General features: G+C 38.2%; 1 protein-coding gene across 1 annotated transcript in view; it reads right to left on the reverse strand.

Annotated features, from left to right (window-relative positions):
- The window catches only part of CERKL (ceramide kinase like), a 114,889-nt gene that overhangs the window by 37,035 nt on the left and 53,455 nt on the right, over positions 1-24,399 (reverse strand). The gene's annotated exons all lie outside the window — the stretch shown is intronic.

The raw sequence follows: 24,399 nt of genomic DNA on the forward strand, positions 1-24,399 counted from the left end.
TATTAGGCAATGTTTATATACTATTACCAAATCACAGATAATATACGAAATGTTCCTTTAGCATTTGTTTCTGGGGAAAAAAGCAATGGACTGTAACAAAGAGAGAGGTCCATATTCTCTCCTTAGATAAATGCCCTCATTATTGGAATTAGGCACTCCACTGACCCCAGGGCTACCCAGGCCTGACCTGCGGATGAGCCCAGGTTGCAGATGTGTAAGCAGGGCCGGGTCAGGGCCAGCACCCAGAGCAATGCATGCTGGGAGCTAAAAAGAGGGTTTAGGTTGGAGTTCAAGCCTGAAAAGGGGCCAGAGGAGAAAGGACTCTTCCCCTGGGAACTGGGAAAGCAACGCCTCTCAGCGGGGATTCGATGATAGTGCTGCCTCACAGTTGGGGCTGAGATTTGATACTACAATTTTCTGGGCTTGCAAGATGCTTATCACTTAGAACCCAGTTGGAGCAGGTGCAAAGCAAATTTTCTGTTGTTAGGAAGGGGCAGGAGGGCCAGAGGAGCCAAAAGAAAGCTGAGGACTGTTTCTTTCATGGTAAGCTGCTCTCACAGGGCCGAGTTGCAAGGTTAAAAAAGCAGTTACTAACATCCTTTTTTAATAAAACCATTAGGAAAGCCAAATGAAAAATGTCCATTACACCAAAGTCAGTTTTTTGTGCTTCAAGTAGAGATAATGTTTCATTTCTCACCACATTTGATACAATAAAATCTTTCAAGAGCACATTCTGTTTTGAATTCAGAGTAAGTACTGGGTGAGGAAGAGATAAGACCATGCTGAACTCTTTAAATTCTCTGTAATTGCCCCTGGGCTCCCTATTTTAGGTAGAAGCCTCTGTCAGTCTCCCCATTACCCAGTCTTGAAACCTCAAAACGGTGCTCAATTCCTTCCTTTTTTTCAATTCCTGCATTCAAATGAGTGCCCAAATTTGTGAGCTGGTAACTATTTGTTTCCATGCCTTCTGTCTTTTGTGGCTGTCGCCCTGTGGCTCAGCGTTCTCCGGGGCCACTGCACGGGCACCTCCCCTTCCGCCACACCCTCTGGCATCACAGCTCTGATGAGCCCTGCACCGTTCAAAAGCTGCCATGGCTCATCGCTGCGTGCACAGCAAGCCTGAATCCCTTCAAATGCCATTCAGAGCCCTCCTCCAACCAACACCAACCTACCCACTTCTCCTTCCTCTCTCTCACATATTCAAGAAACATTTATTGAGCATTTGTGCTGAGCACGGGAAAGAGGGGCAAAGCAATTAAGATGTGGTTCATGCTTTAAAGGAGGAAGATATAGCCACAAATACACACAGCACAAGGCAGAGTGACTTGTTAACAGAGAGGCGCAAGGTGCCATGGGAGTGTATAGAGGAGGGTGGTTAATTCTTATTAGGGAACTGGAAAAGGCTTCCTGGAGAAGGGAGTATTTGAGTGGGGCTTGTGGCTATGCTGTTTTCACTTAGAATTCACTCCTCACACCTCATCCTACCTCTTAGCAAAACAGCAAGGATGGAGTGAGCAAGGAAATTATAAGCAGTGAGACCAGCATGGGCAAAAGCACGAAGCTAAGTGCAGAGGTTTCCGTTCACATTTCAGCTTCCCCACCATGCTCCGGCCCCACTGTATTACTTGCCAAATACCGGGAATACCAGGCCTTTCTTTGTTCAGACGGTTTTCCCTTTCCACTCTACCTTATTGCTATTTCTGTGAAAATTCTACCCTTTTTTCAAAGCTCACTTTAAATACTGCTTTCTCACTGAAGCCTTTCCTAATCACCAACAGAATTCCCCTCTCCAGCTTCTCACCCCCACTTTCCTCTATGTGCCTCTATTAACTATTTTTTTTATATCATTTATACATAAAAACTCTGATGAAGGATCCAATATCTTGGGACACCCGCTGGCCAAACCTGGGACAATACAAAATGGAATAAAGACAGTAATATATCATACTAAAGGGCAGAAGGGAAAATTCTGTCTTATGGAAGAATGACTACTAATAAAAATGTGAGAAATTACAGAGTTAGAAAAATCACTATTTTCAACCATCATAAGAACAATGGATTCAGGCAAGAATCAGCAATAGATGCTAAAACCATCAGTGACAGTCACTTGGGAAACAAAATATTTACTTATTCTTAAATTCTGTCCCTGCTTACTGCTCTCATTACAAATGGTAAAAAGAGACATTTACTGTAAGGGAAACCCAGCAGACACGACCTTAGTCACGTGATCAAAGTTAACAATACCCTGAATGGTACAAATGGATGCATGGGCCTCGTGATATGTGATCCACAGCACCGAGAAGGACACACACGTTCCAGGTATTCCTGCCCAAAGTGTGTAACATGCATCTAACATGATGAAACATGCAGACAAACCTGAGCTGAGAGGCATTTTAAACTCCTCAAAAATGTCAAGGCCATGAAAGTTAAAGAAAAGCTGAGCTACTGTTCAGATTAAAATAGACTAAAAAGATGACAACTAAACGCACTGTGTGATTCTGGATCAGGTTAAAAAAAAAACCTGGGGGCCAGCCTGGTGGTATAGTGGTTAAGTTCCTATGCTTCGCTTCTGCAGCCCGGGGTTCACGGGTCGGATCCCGGGTGCGGACCTATGCACCGCTTATCAAGTCATGCTGTGACAGCGTCCCGCTTATAAAAATAATAATAATAGAGGAGGATTGGCACAGATGTTAACTCAGGGCCAGTCTTCCTCAAGCAAAAAGAGGAGGATTGGCAACAGGTGTGTTAGCTCAGGGCCGATCTTCCTCACCAAAAAAAACCCAAAAAACTGCCATAAGGTATTATTGTCCTTTAATCAGGAAAGACTAAGCAGATAAATCTAGGGCTCACTTTCATTAAAACATGACCAGGACAAGAAACTTATTCTAAACCCCAGAGCCCAAGACACACTAAATATCCAAATTAGGTTTACCTCACCTGGTAAATTTACTGGAATCCCGTGCTTCATTTCCCAAGCAGGGGCAGATCCAGTACGGAAGGAGTCTAGGCCCTGAATGGCAGTCCCCAAATGTTGTTACCAAAAAAACCAACTTTTATTTCCCCTCTTCCTACACCATGACCATGTGGGGATAGCAGAAGTTTGTGGAAAGGAGAAACCGTCATTTGGGGCGTGTGAGGGTAAACACCTTGTAGTTGAAGGCTTGTTGGCTTCAAACATATATATATAAAAGGGCATCATTTGTCCTTACAGGTCCATTCACTTCCCAATCCTGATTCTCACACTGCTGTAATTTTACATCTATTTATTTGTTTTTTCCTATTGGACTGGAAACTCTCTGGAATTCTTCTCTGTGTACTATCTCCTAAGTGCAGGGCACATAATAGATGATCAAATATTTGATGAATGAATAAAAGGGTGATGCTAGCCTTAGTCCATATAGATAACAACGACATCCATTCATTTATTCACAAATAACTGCATGCCTGCTATTTGCCAGGCAGGGTTCTAGAAGCTGAGGCTCTATCAGTAAACAAGAAAGCCTCTGACCTCACGAAGCTTCCATTCCAATAGTGGGAGACAGAAATAAGCAAGAGAATTCAGAGTATGTCAAGTGGTAATAAAATCTAATGATAAACATACAGCTCAGTAGTGGGAGAGAGAAAGGATAAAGGCAGAAGAAATGACTTTCTCGCCAGGGAGGGTCAGATCACCCAGAGCCTTGTAGGGATTTATATGGACTTCGGCTTCTGTTCTGAGAGGAGAAGCATGGAGAATTCTGAGCAGTGCAGCAAAATAACCTTGGGTATTAAAAGGATCACTCTAGCTGCTGTGTGGAAAGTAGATACAGTAAGGGCAAGGATTGACAAAGCAAGAACAGTTGCCATATTCTGATGGGAAATGATTTTGCTTAGACTGGAGTGGTTGAAGTGGAGGTTATAAGAAAAGTCAGATTCTAGATATATTTTGAAGGGAGAGCTGACAAGATTTGTTTACTTGCTGGATATGGTATGTGAAAGAGAACAAAGAATAGTCAAATGTGTGGCTGGATAAGGGGAAAGTGAGGACATGAGGGGTAAGGACTAGTGAAAAAGTGGTAGAATCAATAAATTGTGGTCTCAATGGGGTTGAAGAATCTAGGAGTTGGGAGAGTAGATCAGGTGAGCTATGAAGACAGAAGTCAGTAGACACATGGAGGGCAGGATGCTTGAAATTGAGACTGGAGAGTTATTGTTAATCACAATCACAAGATCTGATGAATTTTCACATTCATCAGAATTACCTGAAGTGCTTCTTAAAACAGATTTAGGGATCCCAGCCCCAGAGTTTCGGACTCAATAGTCTGGGGTGGGGTCTGACAATTCATATTTATAACATGTTCCCAGGTAATACTGACGATATTGGTCCAGGGACCACATTTTGAGAACCACTGCTCTATAAATAGGATTATGGGAAGTGGGTGAAGTAAAGCATAGATCAAGATCTTTGGAGGAGAAGAGGTCGAAAACTGAGAGAAATCTAGAAAACACAGAATTATGACAGCAGTAGTGTTGGAAGGAGTAACAGTGAGATAGGAGCTCAAGTCTTCAAGAACTGGGAGAAGGATGCAGTATTCTGTACAGGATTACAAGTAGTGCTAGCTAGTTGTTCTGATGGATTGAGCGTCACTGCTGAGGATTTTTATGAGTATGCTGAGAAAATGGTCCCGAAATAGCAGTGAGATGCAAGGAAGACATGAAGACATTGACAACACCTCTAGGACCAGTTGTATGAAATGTATGGCAGAGAAAATAGCCACCACTTGAAAGGACTTCAGGGGAAGCTATAAGCTCCTGGAAGAGTTGTGTCTCTCTACTAAAGCAAGAAAGTGAGGGGAATGTTTGGAAAAGTGGTTGAAAATATTGGAGATTTTGCTAATGATGGGTATTCATTCCACAAGGCAGAATAAAATGGTGTCTAGAGTTAAAAAGAGTAGGGGATGGGGTCAGGTTAGGGGGTACACAGAGAGAGCCTTAGAGGGATGGGAGTCCAGGTGATGAAGGGCCTTAGGCAGAGATGTGGTGTGAAAGAGATAAGAATTGTTTGCAGCAGTTGGGGTTAGAGATTAGGAGGGAGGCGAGTGGAGTCTTACCCCAGGCACATGGAGCTCTATGAATTTTGTCTTCCCTCCAGCCAATGTCAAAGCTGGGGAAGGAGCAAAATTGCCTGGAGCTGGAGTTGCTCCAAAGCCCCTTTCCCTCTCAGTCAGCATTGGAATCTGAACCCACGTCTGTCTGAGACACTAGGTTATGCTCTTTACCAAATGACCTCAGTGCAAATGTTCTATATTTGAGAACCACGTGCTTAGTCGTTTTCTTTACAGATTAAAACATACACATGGTACGGGGCTCAAAATCTCCTTATTCAAGGGCTGACTCTGTGGCATAGTGGTGAAGTTCAGCATGCTCTGCTTCAGCAGCCCAGGATCACGGATTTGGATCCTGGGTGCAGACCTATACCACTCTTCAGCCATGCTGTGGTAGCAATCCACATGCAAAATAGAGGAAGATTAGCACAATGTTAGCTAAGGGCTAATCTTCCTCTCTCACACTCACTCACACACACACACACACACACACACACACAAATCTCCTTATTCAACTCACTCCCTGATATCCAGCTCCCCTCCTGGGAGAAACTACTGGTATCACTTTGAGAATCTATTGTATGCATATACAGCTATGCGCCACATAACAACATTTCGGTCAACGATGGACCATATATATGACAGTGGTCTCATGAGTACCATATAGCCTAAATGTACAGTCAGCTATATTATCTAGCTTTATGCAAGTACACTCTATGATATTCACACAAGGACAAAATAGCCTAGCAATGCATTTCTCAGAACATATCCCAGTCGGGAAGTCATGCATATCTGCCTATGTTCTGTGAGTTTGTACGTAGACGGCAGCATCCCCACCTGCTAATTCCGTACCTTGCTTTTCCTCTTACAATGTTTTGGAGAAGATTCCATATCACTACATAGAGTGCCATCTCACTTTATTTAAAGCTGCTGTGTGGAAAGTAGATACCGTAAGGGCAAGGACTGATAAGCGAGAACAGTTGCCATATTCTGATGGGAAATGATTTTGCTTAGACTGGAGTGGTTGAAGTTGAGGTTATAAGAAAAGTCAGATTCTAGATATATTTTGAAAGGAGAGCTGACAAGATTTGTTTACTTGTTGGATACAGTATGTGAAACAGAACAGTCAAAGAGTAGTCAAATGTGTGAAAAAGTGGCAGAATCAATAAATTGTGGTCTTCGTATGGATGAAACTCAGTTTAATTAACTAGTCCCCTGGGGATGGATATTTAGGTTGTTTCCGATCTTCCTTTATTGCAAATAATGCTGCAACGAATGTCATTTTGCATCTATTCTCGTAAACCCGCAGGACAAACTTCTAGAAGTAGAATCACTGGATCAAAGGATACGTGCTCTTGAAAGTTTATATTGCCAAATTACCTGCCACAGAACCAATTTAGTGTTGTCACCAAAAAAAAAGTGGATGCTAAAGTAAAAGTAATTGGTCTTAAGTCTTGGCTGTTCCATTTACCACCTGTGTGACGTTGAGTTACTGTCTAACTTCTCTGTTCTTCAATTTCCTCATCTGTAACATGGGGATAAGAGTACTTCTCGCAAAGGGTAATTGTGATGATTAAATAATTAAACGTAAAGTGCTTAGAAAAGCGCATGGCACATAGTAAGTGTTCAATTAGTTTACCTATTATTATTTCTACCAATTTACACTCCACCAGGAACTTAGAGTATCTGTTTTCTTACAGCCTTATAAATCCAGGATGTTTTCAAACTTTCTGATCTTTGACAATCTGAGAGGTGAAAAACTGCATCTCACTCTAATTGCAATTTACATTTCTCTTATTATGAGAGAGGCTGGGAAACTTTGCAAATGTTTAAGAGCTACTTTTATTTTTCCATCAACTGTGAGTTTATATCATTAGCCAATTCTTTTTTGTCTTTGTCATGTTAATTACAGCAGTGCTTCATACAGTAAGCAAATTAAACTTTTGTTTGTTATAAGAGTTACAAATACTTTTCCCAGTGTGTGATTTAGTGCCTTTAATTTTATTTATGCTGCTTTCTTTATGCTGAAAGTTTTAATTTTTATGTACCTATAGTTGAATTTATCTATCATTTCTTTTATGGCTTATGGGTTTTGTGTCATATTTAAAAGTGTCCTTTTGTGACCAAAAAAAATCTATATTTTTCTTCTCATAATTTTATAATGTCAATTTTGTATTTTATTTAATCCTACCTGAAATTTATTTTGAGAGAAGGTTTAAAGTTGGGATTTGACTTTCCTTTTCTAAATGGCTAACTGTCCCGACATCACACAATGGGTAATCCTTCCTTCTCTCACAGGTTCCAAATGCCACTTTTAGATATATTAAATTTCTCAATGTGTTTGATCTCTTCTGAATTGTCTAGTCTGGGATCTACTGATCTATTCATATGCCAGTACCATAATGTTTTAAATGTTATAGTTTTACAATATGACTTAATAGTTTGTAGGGTTGGTGTCTCATTACTTTTAAGAATTTTCATGTCTATTTTTGATTACTTTTACACGTGATCTTTTTTTTGTGTGTGTGAGGAAGATCAGCCCTGAGCTAACATCCATGCTAATCCTCCCCTTTTTGCTGAGGAAGACCGGCTCTGAGCTAACATCTATTGTAAATCCTCCTTTTTTTTTCCCCAGTAGATAGTTGTATGTCATAGTTGCACATCCTTCTAGTTGCTGTATGTGGGATGCAGCCTCAGGATGGCCGGAGAAGCGGTGCGTCGGTGCGCACCCGGATCTGAACCCGGGCCGCCAGTAGCGGAGCGCGCGCACTTACCTGCTAAGCCACGGGGCCGGCCCACACATGATCTTTAAAATCAATTTGTCTAGTATAAAAAAATTCTCTATTTTATTGGAATTTCATTGAATATAAATTATCTTAAAGAAAATAACACTTTTATGAGATTCAATCTTTCTGTATAGAAACATGGTATAATTTTCTATATTAAATCTCCTTTGTCTCACCGTACATGTTAAACATTTTTCAGATAAACACTGAACACTAGCTTTTTTATCTTTTCTGTTGCTGCTGTCAATATGTTCCTAATTCCATCTCCTAATTGACTTTTGACTGCATATATCAAGACTATCAATTTCTACACCTATCATTTCCCTCAATTTCTCATTGTTCATCATAGATTTTCCCTTTATCCTCTTGGATTTCCCTGGATAACAATTATTTCATCTACAAATAACGGTAATTTTACTTTCCCCTTTTCAATTGTCATATAAATTCATTTTCTACTCTAGTCTACTTGCATTGGTTGGTTCCACCAGAGGAATGCTACTAACAGTGCTGATCAAGGATACTCTTGTCAGTTCTAGAATTTAATGGAAATATCTCAAATGCTTCTTCATGTAGGCTTTAAAATGAGATATATATTTATTATGTTGATAACATATCTACTTTTTTTTTTTTTGGTGAGGAAGATTGGCCCTTAGCTAACATCTGTTACCAATCTTCCGCTTTTTGCTGAGGAAGATTGGCTCTGAGCTAACATCTGTGCCCATCTTCCTCTATTTTGTATGTGGGACACCACCACAGCATGGCTTGATGAGTGGTGTGTCAGTCTGCACCCAGGATTTAAATCTGCGAAACCCAGGCCAGCCCCCATATCCATCTATTCTTATTAAGAGTTTCTTGACACTCATAAGTAAGACTCATCTATAGTTTTCCTTTTTTGGACTTACATTGTCAGATGTTGGTATCACTTTCATGCAAGCTCTCTAAATAAAATCTGGGAGTTTCCCTTCTTTTCCTATGCTCTATAATAGTTTAAATAGTATTGGAGTTTCCTGTTCTTTAAAGGTATGGTAGATGTCTCTGTGAAAATATCAGAGCTGGTGCCATTTTTAGGAGTACCAAAAAAATTTGTTTCTTTGGTGCTAATTGGTCTATTTAGATTTTCTATGTCGTCCGGAGTCAGTTTGGCCATTTCTATTTTCCTAGACAATGTACTCATTCATTTCAGCGTGCTCCTAGGAAGCAGCTCAAATTGTCTGCTGGGTTCTAGACATCATCCTCCTACTGAGTAGCAAGAGCAACACTATTTCCCCCTGATAATCAGAATTGATCACCTTTGCCAGTATAGCAACTTAATTATTATTTTTCTTCATTTGTTGGTCAGTCATATGGTTCAATATCATGGCCAGGTATTTCTCAGTGTCCAATTCAGTTGAACCATTGTCATGTTCCCATGTGAAAGTATTCTTCTCCCATTCTAAAACCTCCAAATCAGCAGAGTTCAAAGTTGTAGAGGCAGGAAGCAAAAACATTATGAGTGGATCACTGGAGGTGAAGGTAAGAGTTTACACTTCTACCTTCACTCCTTGGTTCATAGACCCATGTATTCTGATTATGGAACTAAAAATACTTTAATATCACAATATTTTATCTCCCAAGTGGAATACAATGTAATACAATGGGAAACACAGTGAGACTAGTGAATTCCACAGTTGTCAGCTAATTGCCTCACTTCTTTTGATGTAAATGAGTCCTTTGATCAAAAGCAATATTGTATAGGATGTACATTCACTGAACAAGGCATTTAGTAGGGCCAAATATGGTAGTGTTGGTAGAAACATGGTGGACAGGAAAATACAAATCCATACCTAAAGTAAACATTCATAGCAATGAGGCCAAACCCCTGACCTTCCACAACTGAGGGGATCCAATATAATGAACCTGCCACCAAGTGGTTGACTGGTTGCTCTGGGATATGGGGCCATATCCCAGGCTCAAGGCTGATCTGTTTGCAGGTAGAGTACTCAGCAATGGTGGTCAAGTCAGCCTTGGTGAGCAGAAGTGCTTGCTGTTAAACCCATATATTTTTCCCATCCCTGCTTGACGGCCACTTGGTTTATGTGTTCATTGTGAAAGCCCTGGGGTTGCTCTGAGAAGATGCTGATGGACATCTACAGAATGGGGCATCTTGCCTACTTGGTTATTTCCTCTTCCAGAATAAATTCTCTTTGGTAAGCATTTACATAAAACACAAATCTCATATTCTGTTCTTATTCTGTGATAGTCATCCGTATACTTCTGCCTCATACATTCTTGTCACCAACCTCCCAATCCTTTTCTTCCAAGTTCCTTACTATCTGCCTAAGCTCTTAACCACTGTCCATGCATTGATATACATCAATCCCTCTGGCCATCACTCCTTAACAACTAGTGTCAATTGTTGGAAGTTCTGCCCATCAGAAGGATTTCCCTTCCCTGTTATCTTTTAGGAACACTCTTGAGAGCGGCTGTAATGCTTCAGTAGCTCACTTTTATTATGTCATGCAGAACCATCACTAAAGTAGGCCCCATTTATTTCTTCCAGTCACAGAAAATGTCTCATGAGACCACATAGGTGGGATGAAGAGAGAAAAGGAAAGCAGCAACAGCAGTAGGCCACCAGCATATTCGATGTACTAGGTCCTTCTCCTCTAGTCCTTTCATAATATTATCTGTACAAAACAGCTCTCTATTTAAAATAGCTAGAATATTTTATGTTTTAGACAACTGAACTCTGATCAATACAGCTGTCTAAAAAACATCTCAAAGTTAACATATTCAAAATTGAAATTCTGATTTTCCCCACCAAATCTGGTCTATCTACCCACAGTCTTTCTTAACTCACTTAATGACAATTTCATCCTTCCACTTGCTCCAATCAGAAACTTCACCTTTCTCTGAAAATTGGTAATTAAAAATAACTCATTAAGCATTTATCTTATACTTTTGATAAGCACTACACTTCGGGATAACCAAATAGTACCAGTTACGGAAGCAACATCCTTTTTTTATAAAAGAATATCACTAATTTAGAAAGAATGATTGAAATAGAAAATCTCTATGATCTACCCCTAATTAAATGATTAGTTCAGACAAGGATAATCAATGCATGCTGAAACAGTTAGATGAAGTATTTATTGAGAACTAGATATTCCCCTGGTCCCTGAGTACCACACAACAAATTATCTTCTAGTTTCAAATAGAAACATTACAATGGAGGAATCAAGCTGTCACCTCCTTGACTCAGAGATCAATCTCAGTTGTGGGAATCCATCTCAGTCTCGTTAATAGCAGGATAGTCAGACGTTATGTACGACCTGAGATGATGAAATATGAAGTACACAGTACCACTTATGAAGTGTTCTTGCCCAAAATTTCCAACATGAATCTATTAAGCTTTTAGATTAAAAATCCAGTTTAGTGGCCAGCCCCATAGCCTAGTGGTTAAGTTTGGTGTGCTCCGCTTCAGCAGCCTGGGTTCGGTTCCCAGGTGCAGACCTACACCACTCGTTGGCAGCCATGCTGTGGTGGTGACCCATCTACAAAACAGAGGAAGATTGGCACAGATGTTAGCTCAGGGCTAATCTTCCTCAAGCAAAAAGAAGAAGATGGGCAACAGATATTCACTCAGGGTGAATCTTCCTCAGCAAAAGAAAAAAAAATTCAGTTTATAGGAAATACAGGGAATAGAAGAACAAATTAAATGATAACATCAAGAAGCAATCAGATAGTGGTACAGCAGTGCCAAAGTACTCAAAGCGTGGTCTCCAGAATGACAGCCCAGCATCATCTAGCAGCTCATCATTAGAAAGGTCCACACCAGATCCACTGAATCAGAATTTCTGGGAGTGGAGACCAATAATCCATGTTTAAATAGGTTCTCTAAGTGTCCTTATGCACACTAAAATGTCTACAGGACAAATAATCTAGTCTCTTCCATAAGTCAATGTCAGAGAGAATAAAAAAGACAAGGAGAGGAATGTTGCAGTGTTGTTGTTTAAATATGTTTAATTCAATGAAAGATCTTTGACTGAACACTGGTTGGTACAAATCAGCTATAAAAGACACTTTGGAAAAGATGGAAATTTCAATATGAACGAGTTATTATATGATAATAAGCAACTATTGTTCATTCATTTGGTAGGATAATGATATTTGGTTACTTGTAAAATGTGTGTTTTTAGAGATGCATGCTAAACTATTTCTGGGATAAATGTCATGATGTCTATAACTTACTTTAAAATACATTGACAGAATAAAATTTTTGAAGCAAATGTGGAAAAATGTTAAGAACTATAGAATCTAAGTCACAGAAAGGTAGGTGCCCATTATAATGTTCTTTATATTTTCTATGTTTGACATTTTTTCCCTAATAAAGTAAAAAACATCTTGGTGTCATCCTTGACTTTTTCTCTCTTAATATCCCCCATACCCACTAAGTCAGCGAATCCAGCCAGCTCTGTCTTCAAAAACAAATCCAAAGTCTGAGTACTCAACACCACCTCTCCTGCTCCTACCCTGATTTAAGTCACCGTCTCTCGCCTGGATTATACCCAATTAACTGGTCTCCTGCTTCAACCCTGTCACCCATTCACATAGTCCACTCTCCACTCAGCAGGCAGAATACCCATTTTAAAAGTAAGTTATATCATGTCACTCTTCTGCTTAAAACTCCCAGATGGCTCCCCATTTTTCTAGAATAAAAGTGGAAAACCATACAAAGCTTGCAAGACTCTTCATGCTCTACCCCCGGCTGCCTCTGTGACCTCATTTCCCACTACTTTGCTCCCTGCTGACTCTACTCTGCACATGACTTTCTGCTCAACCTTTTACACTTACTGTTCCCTCTGCTTGGAACATTTTCCCCTCTGAGATCCATTTGGCTCCCTTTCTCCATTGCTTTCAGCTCTTCTAAGACTTCACAGACAATGCAGCCTTCTTTGACCACCCTGCATACAATAGTAAATACTTCCGTCTCATTGCCCGGTAGTACATATCATCGCTTGATGTCATAGAAATGTATTTGTTTTTTTCAATTCTTCCTTCTCATGGACTAAATGTTTGTGCCCCCTCCTCCTCCATCAAATTCATATGTTGACATCCTAATCTCTAATATGTGGTATTAAGAAGTAGGGCCTGTGGGAGGCAATTAGGTGATGAGGGGTGAGCCCTCACGAATGGGATTAGTATTCTTATAAGAGACCCCAGAGGGCTCTCTAGCTCTCTTTGTGGCATGTGAAGACACAACAAGAAGAGGGCTTTCACCGGAATCCGACCACACTGGCACCCTGAGCTCAGACTTCCAGCCTCCAGGACTGTGAGAAATAAATTTTTGTTATTTAAAAGCCACCCAGTCTATGGCACTTTGTTATAGCAGCCTGAACAGACTAACACACCCCACTATCGCTAGCATATAAACTACTCGAGGTCAAAGACCTTGTGATTCTGCTCTCTGCTGTATTACTAGTTCCTAGAACAGTATCTGGCACACAGTAGATGCCCAATAAATATATATATACTGAATTATATTATTTTTAAAAGTAAACCAAAGATTAAAGAAAAAATAAATTGTAAAACGACAATTCCAATTGCATTAAAGAAAAAAGATCAACACTGCAAAACAATTATTTAAGCAAAAATCTTTCCTTTTTAAATTGCTATGATATAAACTAAGTCCAGAAATGTAACCATTTATATTAATTCCTAAAATAAAACAAAAAGGCTAAGGCAAATACAAAGACCCAAAGATTTATCAAAAGTAGGTTTTGCAATAGACATCTAAACATTTAGAAAGAAACATTTAGCACAGCAAAGCTAACAACTTCTTATTGCTGCCAAGTTAAGCTTTTAAAAAATAAAAAGGAATTCAATTCCTATCTCATACTTACTCACTATATCTACAAACTTAAAACCAGTAAAGAATTATGTTTAAGAGCTGGTGAAATCTTTTCTAAATTAAATTTTATAGCAGCAATGAAAATAAATACTGACCCTTTTGCTCAGAATCTAAAATAAATCAGTTTGCCTTTTAGAAACAAATCATCAGTTATAATGAAAATCAGAGATTGGACTTGAAAGAAACTGCCTTTAGTCCACAGGGCACTAGTTGGATTTGAAAAGTAACTTCAATTGTCTCATCCAAGGCTTAGATTCAGAGTGCCGCCCCTCAGCCCCATCAGGGCAATTGTGCCTCATCATCTCACAAGAGAAAGAAAAATGCAGAGAAGTAGGTGGCCGAAGGGATGGCACCGTGAATGAAGATGAAGCCCAGACAAAATTCACCAGTTGAGACCGCCAAATGATTTGGTAAAACTATCTTTCATAAAAAGAACTATAGCAATATGAAAAGCACTTAGACGCTTTGAAAACTAGATTAGGAAGGTAAGAAAGAAGAGAAAGTTCTTTAAATTTTAACAAATTTAATTTATTTCTTAAATAAAAAGGAGACAGTTTAATTTTGTTTGTAAGAAAACAGACATGTGCCCTCTTGCCCAAACAATAAATATGTTCATATTACCATAGAAATATAATGCACTGTAAAGATTTATGTAAAATCACTGGCTACAAAGAACTCAATGAAAAACATTTTTAGAATGCGACAATACAACCCATCAGGCACTCATGACCTTAGTCTTCTCTCATCCAATTATGACAAACTGTTTAATATGAAATTTATACTGAGACACATAAATCCCCTGAACTCCTTGAAAAAATGAATCTCAAAGTGATAATTATCATTTATTCATAATTTTACAACAGTATTAGCATCTCCCAAACAGAAAATCCAAGATTAAAATATAGATATGTTTCAACATTAATATGCAAGTGACTTGGCTCTCAGTCCTCTGGTAACCTCTCAATTCATACTCTAGAGTATAGACCTTTTTAACACGCCAGTTTGCAATGAACCAGCAATGTAAAACAGAATGGCCAACTGTTCCTCTGTTAGTAACAAATGTGCTAATATGTACTAGTTTAAACTTGATCTATCAGTGAGTCAATGAACCATGAAGGGTGGAGGTTAATCAGGGTGTTCTCCAAACAAAGGCTCATGAGAGCAGTGGGGACGCCACTCCCAGACTCACATCTGTGCTGTTTTGAGTGCAGCATGATGGAAATGGCATGGTGCTCATCAAAGTTAAGAGCCCAGAACCTTGTCATAGTCTTGTGTATACTCACAACCAGTTTATACAGAAAAGCAGCCAAATTGTTGCAAAGAAACAACTCAAACACAGGAAATAAAGACCTCAGTTAGCCACACTTCTCAGGAGCTATTAATATTAAACCATGCCCAGTTAATGTGTAACAGTAATGGTAAAAGCCTTTCATACATAAGATTTGACAACTTCCCAGCAGAGCTCAGAGTTGGAGATATTATATTAGGTAATTTATTTTAAAATGCATCAATTTTACTTTATTATCAGCAAAAGTTTATTGATGTGCATCTTTACGCACACAGATGAAAATAATCTCAATGCTATAGTCAACTTAAAAGAACAAGCAAGCCCAATAACTTCTAAATTCACACGCAGCCTACACAATGTAAACATATCTCTATTTCTAACAGCTGAAACTGACTGAACAGCAATTAGCAGAAAGAATCACCTGCTGCCAAGAATAATCACCTCAATACTTTAGGATTTAAATAATAAAGAAGTCAAGACTGCGTAGATAGAGAAAGAGTGAACAAGCAGAAAGGAGAGCAAAGAGAGAGAAAAAAAAAAGAAAATTTAACCAAATATATCATCCATTTATTTTTACCAGATTTTTATAATAATGATAAAATGAATTTTTATTGATTTTGGAAGATGCAATAGAGTAGACCTATTTCAGTACATCACTTTCCCCAATTAAAAATCCAGACTGAAAAGAAATATACATTACTGGCTTTAGGAAAGTTTTTTTTCCCTGTTCTGCCTAGAAGTCAACCACAGAATTAGTTAAAATAATTAGCATTTAAGTACGATTAACTTTATAAAAATCCAATTTGATGAAATAATTGTACATTTAATCCTTCACAAACTATGAAATCACCAAAAAATAGAGAATAATTTCATGAACATGTTTTAATTCAATGATTTTTATCAGTTAGACAGCTTTTCAAAAGTATTCTCTCTGGATCATACATAAGTAATTAGGTGTGACTTTTAAGAGAGTTTTCAGTTATGTGCAGGGCCTCAACAAAAAAAAAATTGCAGTTTTAAGTATTCCAAGAACCGATATTCCATTGTAAAAATAAAGATTCTTGAAAAAGTTTATACACTGTAATATATGTTGTCAAAGAAAAACCTGGGCTGGACAGTAGTTAAAGCAGTAAAAATAGATTTTATTCAGGATATTGCAATAGGAGGAAAGAGACCTCCATATAAAACTGGGCTCAATTCAGAATACAGCACAGCAACTGGGAATTTATAGCCAAGGAGCAGGGTGGGGGTCAGTGGATGGAAAATTACTAAGAGGAAACACCAAGGGTAAAGGGGATTCTGGTTAAACCTACCTAACAGGATTCTTTGCTGAACACAGGCCAGGGTGATTGGATATCATTTGGCGGGTCGGGGTGAGGGGGGTGGCTAATGATGGTGGAGGATGAAGAACCTGATCAGATATTGAGGGTGATCAGATATGGAAGGTGAAGGGTTCTAGTTAAAGTGACTCAGCAGGGTTCTTGCTATAAATGGATTTCGTAAGGAAGTGCACAGATGGGCCTAGGAAAAGCTTCAGGAGCCTGATACTTACATAAAATTAGCCCTGCATTATACAAGATAACGTGTTTCCAAAAGCCCAACAATTTAGTATAAGGAAACTGAGAATGAATTCTGAGGGATATGCTCCACCAAAATGATACTGCTTTGGGATCATTTTTGAAGATGATGGCAGCTGCCTGAAACCAAATTTCGCCACACCAGTTCCGATCCAAGATATCAGTTCTCCCTAAGCTTATTTATAAATGTAATGTGCTCTCCACAAAAATACCAAGTTTTTTTTCCAGATCTAGATAAGTTGATACTAAAGTATATATCTAAATATTAACCTGAAAAAATAGGTAGAAAACTCTGGGGAAAAAAAAAAAGATCTATGAGAGGAACTAGTCCTACCAAATATTGAAACATACGACAAAGCCTCTTTGAGCAAAACACTGACACGTGAATAGACAGACCAATGAAATAGAACAGAAAGCCCAGAAACACATATGGAAATTTAGTATATGATAAAGGTGGTATCTCAGAACTCCAGGATAAAGACTTTTTAGTAAATGGTGTTGGAACAACTGGATAACTATTTGGGAAAAAGGTAAGGTCGATAACTTCTACTACACACAAAATAAACCCCAAATGGATTTGTTATTAGTGTCATTAAAATAGTGACCCTGTGGACAGCAGAGCAGAACCCCGCGTGGTCTTTTTGCACCATCCTCTCATCTTCCGGTGCTACATCAGACAGTGCTCCACTGCTATTCAGAGGGTTTTCATGGCCAATTTTTTCAGAAGTGAGTGGCCAGGTCCTTCTTCCTAGTCTGTCTTAGTCTGGAAGCTCCGCTGAAACCTGTCCACCATGGGCGACCCTGGTATTTGAAACACCGGTGGCATAGCTTTCAGCATCGCAGCAACTCACAGCCACCAGAGTATGACAACTGACAGATGAGAGGTGTGGTTCCCTGACAGGGAAACAACCTTGTGCTGTGGCAGTGAGAGCGCCGAATCTTAACCACTAGCTCACCAGGGCTGGCTCCAAATGGAATTAGAGATAGAAAATTAAACTACACAAGTATTAGAAAAAAACATGGACGAATCTCACTATAATCTGGGTGTCAAGAAAGGCTTTCTACTATGACTCAAATACCAGATGCAATAAAGAAAAAGAGTGGCAAATTTAACTACACAAAAATTTTAAAATAAAAACTTCGAATGGCAAAAGCACTGTAAGAAAAGTCAAGAGATCAACTGTATACCAGGAGAAAAATATTTGCAACACATATCACAGAAAAGGGCTAATACCCCTAATATATGAAGAACTTTTAAAAGTTGAGGGGAAAAAAGACCAAAAGTATTATGGAAAAATGGGCAAACGCTATGAAGACAATTCATTAGGTATTAAAATGGCCCTTGGACATATGAAAAGATGTTCAACTTTACTCATAGTTTTGAAAAAATGGAAATTAAAACTATATTAACACATCATTTCTCACCTATCACATTGGAAAAATTCTAAAGCATGAAAGTACAATCTGTTGGTGAGGCTGTGAGGAAACAGACACCTCCATATATTGCTGGTAAACATGAAAAATAGTACAAATCCTATGAAAGAGAACTTGTCAATGTCTAACAAAACTACACATGCACTTAGCCTTAAACCCAGAAGTCTACTTCTATAAAGTTACCCTCAAGATGCAATATGCACAAAATTATTTATTGCAGCATTATTTGTAGATATTAGAAACAATCAAAATGCCCAAACATGAGAAAATATTGAATAAAATATGGTACAAACCACATAATGGAGTCTTATATAGCTGTTAAAAAAATAATAACGAGCTCTCTATGAAGTGATATGCAGTGATTTTCAATATATGTAGGTAGGTGAAAAAAGCAAAACATGAAAGAGTTTATATGTTACTTTTTGTGTAAGAAGAGAAATTTAAAAATATACACATATCTGGTAATTTTGCAAAAAAGAAATATAAGTAACATAAACCATAAACCAGTGGAATTGATCCCCTGTAAGAGTGAAGTGGAAAGGATACAGGAAGAGGTGTTTTTTCTTTTAGAAACATGTTAACATCCTACATATTCAAAAAATATAATTAAATCAATGAAGATGATGGAGAAAAAAACCTAAAACTGAATACAAACAGAAACAAAGCCAATTGTATTTCAAATGAAGAACTTAACTATTATGAAGGAAAGACAAAGCTAATCCATTTAACTTTTGAACACAATACTTGAAATATATACCTTCAGTCTAGAGGGCCAAAAAAAAGAACTGCCAACAAATCTTGAACTCATTTTAGAAGGTTTATTTTTCACAGTGGTATGAAATACCACCGCAGCTATTCTGAAATTATTTTGTGTATATAATATGATTGAGCAAATGGACAAATGTGTTACTGCTGGGAGTCAGAGTTCTTACTATGGAAGAAGGGAGATACAGATATGGAAAGAAGAAAACAAGCAAGAACCTTGTACGACTGGATTGGAATTAGAGTTATCGATACAAACTCCCGATTTCTAATGAATATTTCCTAGCTCTGTCTGCTCCAAGAGCCATCTGCAGACCCAGATCTCAGTTTCCCAATACCATTCCCCACCAAAAGGAACCACAACTCCTTAGAGAAATGGCTGATTCCTGGGCTGGGCAGGGAAGGTATGAGATAAGCCTGAAATATGCCGTTGTGCCAAAAAGTGAAGAAATGCTCCCAAATTGGTGCAAGCAGGTTGAAAGAACACAGAAACCAGCTTTAACAGGCTCCTGTATCATCTATCTCTCTCTCTCGATTCAGCTGATTTCATGACATAAACATTTTAATTTTTTTCTCTCATCTCCTGGGTGTGACAGATCTAAAATTGCCAGATAAATTTCAATCATTACTTGTGGATACACTAGTCAACGACATGAAAATGTTAGCAACTGCATGACATTGGCATGAGCAGAGCTTATAATTGCTTTAACTAAAAGTCAAATATAGAATGATATTTTAGAACGAACCAGCCCTCAAACATATAGAACACAGATTACATATGTATAAACTGTAAATAACTATTTTGTTGGCATCCATCACTTTTTGAGTATTTATATATTTGATGTCCAATGACATATGCAGCCAAGAAAGGAGTTATAAGGAGAGCAGGATCTGACCAATACATCAAAGACAGCAGCTAATAGACTTCACCAGGTTAAAATTAGATTCTCTTTGAAGCAACATTACAGACTATGGAATAAACCCTCTAACTTTTAAAGTGTCAGAATAGCATGGTGTGCTAAGAACACGGGCTGTGGAGCCAAATTGCCTGTGTTTGAATGCTAGTTCCATAACTTAACAGTTTTGTGATCTTGTGCAAATTCTCTACCCCTCTGTTCCTTTTCCCCATCTGTAAAATGGTAATGATGTCCTAGGAATGTTGTGAAAATGAACATCAGTTCATACGTGAAACACTTACATTCCCTGGCACACCAAGAAATCATCATGATGATGATGGTGATAATGATGAATTCTATTGATATATTAGTGTACACTCTATTAGGAAACTGACAGTCCCTCTCATCCACCCCTCTGCAAAGCCGATGACTACACCTAGCCTTGGAGGGCTAAAGGGTTTGGCACTGAGAATTCTAAAGAAACACAATAAAAACTTGGAGAGCTATGTGATAATAAGAAGAGCTCCTCTTTATTGAGTTCCCCCTGTTTTACACGCATTACATATTTAAGTATCTTAATAACCTAGCAAGACTGGCATTATCAACATCATTTTACAGATAGGAGGCCAAAGGCTCAGAGGAGACATGAAGATAAGGTACACAGCTAGTGGCAAAACCAGGAAGCCAACCTAGATTATGCAAATAAAGATCCCATCAGTCACAATGACTCATTCATAGACCCAGCAATGAAAGATTTTTCCATTTATTTAAGTAAGAGGATGAAAAAAAGAGGACTCAGCTGTGCTATCCAAGGGTGACCATCCTTCTCACCCATCTGGTGGGTCAGGGCTAAATAAATCACCCTATTTCTGACATATTTATTAATATCTGGGGTGAGCAGTTTAAAAAGTCTCAAAACAACCATTTGAGGAGCTCAAACTTGGAAGTCTTTTGATTTTTCACGTATGGTAAAATGGAAATCTTTATTTTTGATAGGACATTCAAACAATTCAGAAGTGTCTAAAGAATAAGGCTTTCCTTTCGGAAAGGAAATCACCGGTAAAGGCTGGGCATTTATGCTGTCAGGCTGTTTTGAGCCTTCTAGTCTTAAAGCTCCAAACTCGGGGAACAGGAAAGCCCTGTCCTCTTAAATTTCAGAGGGACTCTCTCCTTTGCCAATATCAAGGCTTCAGCACTAGCTGGCTTTCCTAGCTAACCAATTTCATCAGCTTCTCTTCTTCCAGAAATTCCTCAACCTGCATGGCCTCTTGATGGTATCCTTTCCAGTGCTGCCACAAACTTTTTTAAAAAAATATACTTGACAGTAATATATTTAGTTCCACATACATATCACAGTCAGGTATATTCTGCCTTTCAAGAAACCAATGCTACTCTTCTTTAAAAAATACTAAGGTTAAATCTTTCCATTGGGAGCCATTGTGGTGTAGTGAAAAACAGGTGGTTTTTTTGAGTTGGAAAACCCTGGATTTCAATCTTATTCCACTACTTTACAACTTTGTGACTGAGGACAGGTCAATCAACCTCTCAGAGTTCCTTAGCTATCTGTGGGAATTAAAAAGAAATCTTGGGGCCGGCCAGTGGCATAGCGGTTAAGTTCTCACACTCTGCTTCAGCAGCCCGGGGTTTCACAGGTTCGGATCCCAGTCGCAGACCTACGCACTGCTTATCAAGCCATGCTGTGGTGGCATCCCATATACAAAATGGAGGAAGATGGGCACAGATATTAGCTCAGGGCTAATCTTCCTCACCAAAATGAATAAATAAATAAATAAAAATAAAATCTTGACCACAATTAAAGTGTTGTGACAAGATTTCACTGAGTTAGTTTATGTTAAAAGCAGCTAGGACAATGCCTAACACATACCAGACAAGCAATATATTCAGTTCACTTCACCAAAATTTACTGACCTAGACACTGTGGCAAGTGTTAGAAATAAAATAATAACAACAAACATTTATTGAATACTTTCTATATGTGAAACCCTATTCCAGACTTAAAAAATCTCTGTTCTCAAGAGAGCTTGCAGTCTGATCAGGTATCACCTATACAAGCCAACAATTAGAATGTAAGAGACCTTGTGTCCCATCAGAGGTCTGAGAAGCGCTACCAAACCTAAAAGGAAGTGCCTGATGTTGCTGTGTGGTTCAGCTTTGCAGAAGATTTGCTGGTTACACCAGACCCTGAACCACAAACTGAACCTCACTGGGCAAACAAGAGATGAGGAGCATTCTAAACAGAAAGAAGTTCCTAGCTTTGCCACTTAGCACGCGGGAAGTCCCTGAGGTACGACAGAACACGGCCCGGCATTAGATACTGGAGAGAGCACAGGAACCTGAGCACACACATAGGCTTCACCCTCCCCATCTCTTCTCTTTTCTCTAGGTAAAGTGCGTAACTAGGAGAAACAGAAAATGCACTTTTTCAAAATACAAAATTTTCCACTCAAGGTAATTTTTCAAAGAATAAAAAATAGACGTTTTCTCTTTAATGATGATAAATAAGAAAAAAACGGTTGATTTGAAAATGTTATCACAATGTTTCAACATGTAGTCATTGCAAATATCCACCTACCTGCCTCAAATAGCAACAAATATATTCACACAAGATTATAATAAAATTCCTGGAGTTACATATAATATCTACATAAATACCACACAATTTCATTACCATTAATGGTAATCTAATGAATGCCAGGGGGCTTAATAATAACTTGTCACTTAACATGAAATATTATGTATTTCCTACTTACGCATACTGTGCGAATGCTGCTTTATTACTTTTTACTTCATTTCTTTCCAGTGAAAAAGTTGTTAAATGACAATCCATTATACTCTCATCTAAGGACTGATCCAACTTTTAATCTCTCCTGTAGGCTTATAGCATTTGTGATTTGCTTAGGAAACACTGCTTAACATAAAGCCTGGAAATCAGTCATAAACCAGTACATTTATATGTATTTTTAAAATTCCTTTAAGCTAATAAAAGAACTGTCTACCTTCTTTTTCATAGTGTATGCCCAATTCATTCCAAGGCATTTGAGAAATCTCGATTAATCATGGTGACGGTCATGAGGAGGAATTTTATTAAGGATTGAGAAATGCATTAGAACATTACTGCTCACCTTAAATGTTGAGGGGGAGCTTTAGAACCCCAAGAATCAAGAGTTCTGCATCACAATGTTTGGAAAAGAACACTAGAAAGGGAAAACTTCAAACACGATGTTGTAGCTTCTTTCTAACAAGAAAAGTGTTTGAAGTCCTTTTTTCAGGATAGAGTCTAAACTGTACAGCAAATATCCTTAAGAAGAATTGTAGAGTGTACCACTGACCTGGTAGACAACAGCATGTCGGTTAACGGCTCATGCTGCAGATTCAGAAAGATATGGATTCGTTCCCAGCCCCTCCACCACGTACTAGCTGTTTAACCTCAGATTAGCAAATTTTTAAACTATTTTAAGCCTTAGTTTTCTCATGTATAAACTAAAAAGTGAGTATAATAATAAAAATAATTTACTTAATGCTACTATTTTCTAACTCATGCATTATTTTAATTCTTCAAACCTCACAACAAAACTCAGAAAATAAGTAATATTATTCCCCTTTTTACACAAGAACATATTTGGAGTTCTTGATGCATTATGAGAATTTAATGAGATGATAAAAATTGCTTACAGAAGTGGCACATGGTAAATGCTTAATAAATGTCAGCTATTATCATTAAGATTTAAAATTTTAAAATAATGACTTCTCTATAATTTAGTAAAGGAAAAAATATTAACTAATTTATTTAACAGCATGAAAAGTTAATTCCATATTTTACTGGCTCTATTTAGCCTTTTGAATATAATCACATGATAAAATGTGACAAAGCATACCTAAATTTTTTTGCAGAGAAGAAACTTAATTACACAAAAGACATAGTCAAAAAGACTACCAAAAGAATTTGAAGTATATCAGAAATAACTTGAGAATGAATATACCTCTTAACTCCTATTCTCAAGGTACTCTGTCTGAGACTGAAGCAGGAATATAATTTTCTTCTATAAAATGCCAATTAATTGTTTTTAAATATAATTATAATCAATTACATGCAAAAATATATCCCTCCCTTAGGATAAAAATGCTCTAGAAGCCAGTGAGAAGCCCTTGGGAAGACGGCCTTGTGTCACTCATCCCAAGTATAAACAGCATTAATAGCTTCTAAAGAGCTAATTCTAGCTTGCCTTCAGCTGAAAGCGTAATGGCTATGAGATGGAGCTGATGCTAGTAAGAAAAGAAACGTAGAGGGACAGGAGAAACCCTTGAGGCCTCAGTCAGTCTTTACCAGGCTCTTGTGAACCAGCCCCAAGGTAATACTCTTGAAAAATAAGTGATAACCTTACATGACTCAGGAGCGGATAACTGGCTAATATTTAAGAATATTTAACATAACAACAGGAATATAGACTATACCTATAATTAATCCCTGCAAAGATACCTTTGGTAAGTGTGGAGTGCAGAGTTTTACATACGTTCATTAAATTAAACTTGTGTTGTTCAAATCTTTGACATTTGTGGTTCTCGGCCCTGGCAACACATTAGAACCACTGAAGGGACTTCTCAAGAAACTCATGCCTGGGTTCACCCAGACCTATTTAATCAGAACCTCTGAATTCTCAGGA

The sequence above is a fragment of the Diceros bicornis genome, chromosome 10 (genome assembly GCF_020826845.1).
Source record: "Diceros bicornis minor isolate mBicDic1 chromosome 10, mDicBic1.mat.cur, whole genome shotgun sequence".
Taxonomy (NCBI): domain Eukaryota; kingdom Metazoa; phylum Chordata; class Mammalia; order Perissodactyla; family Rhinocerotidae; genus Diceros; species Diceros bicornis.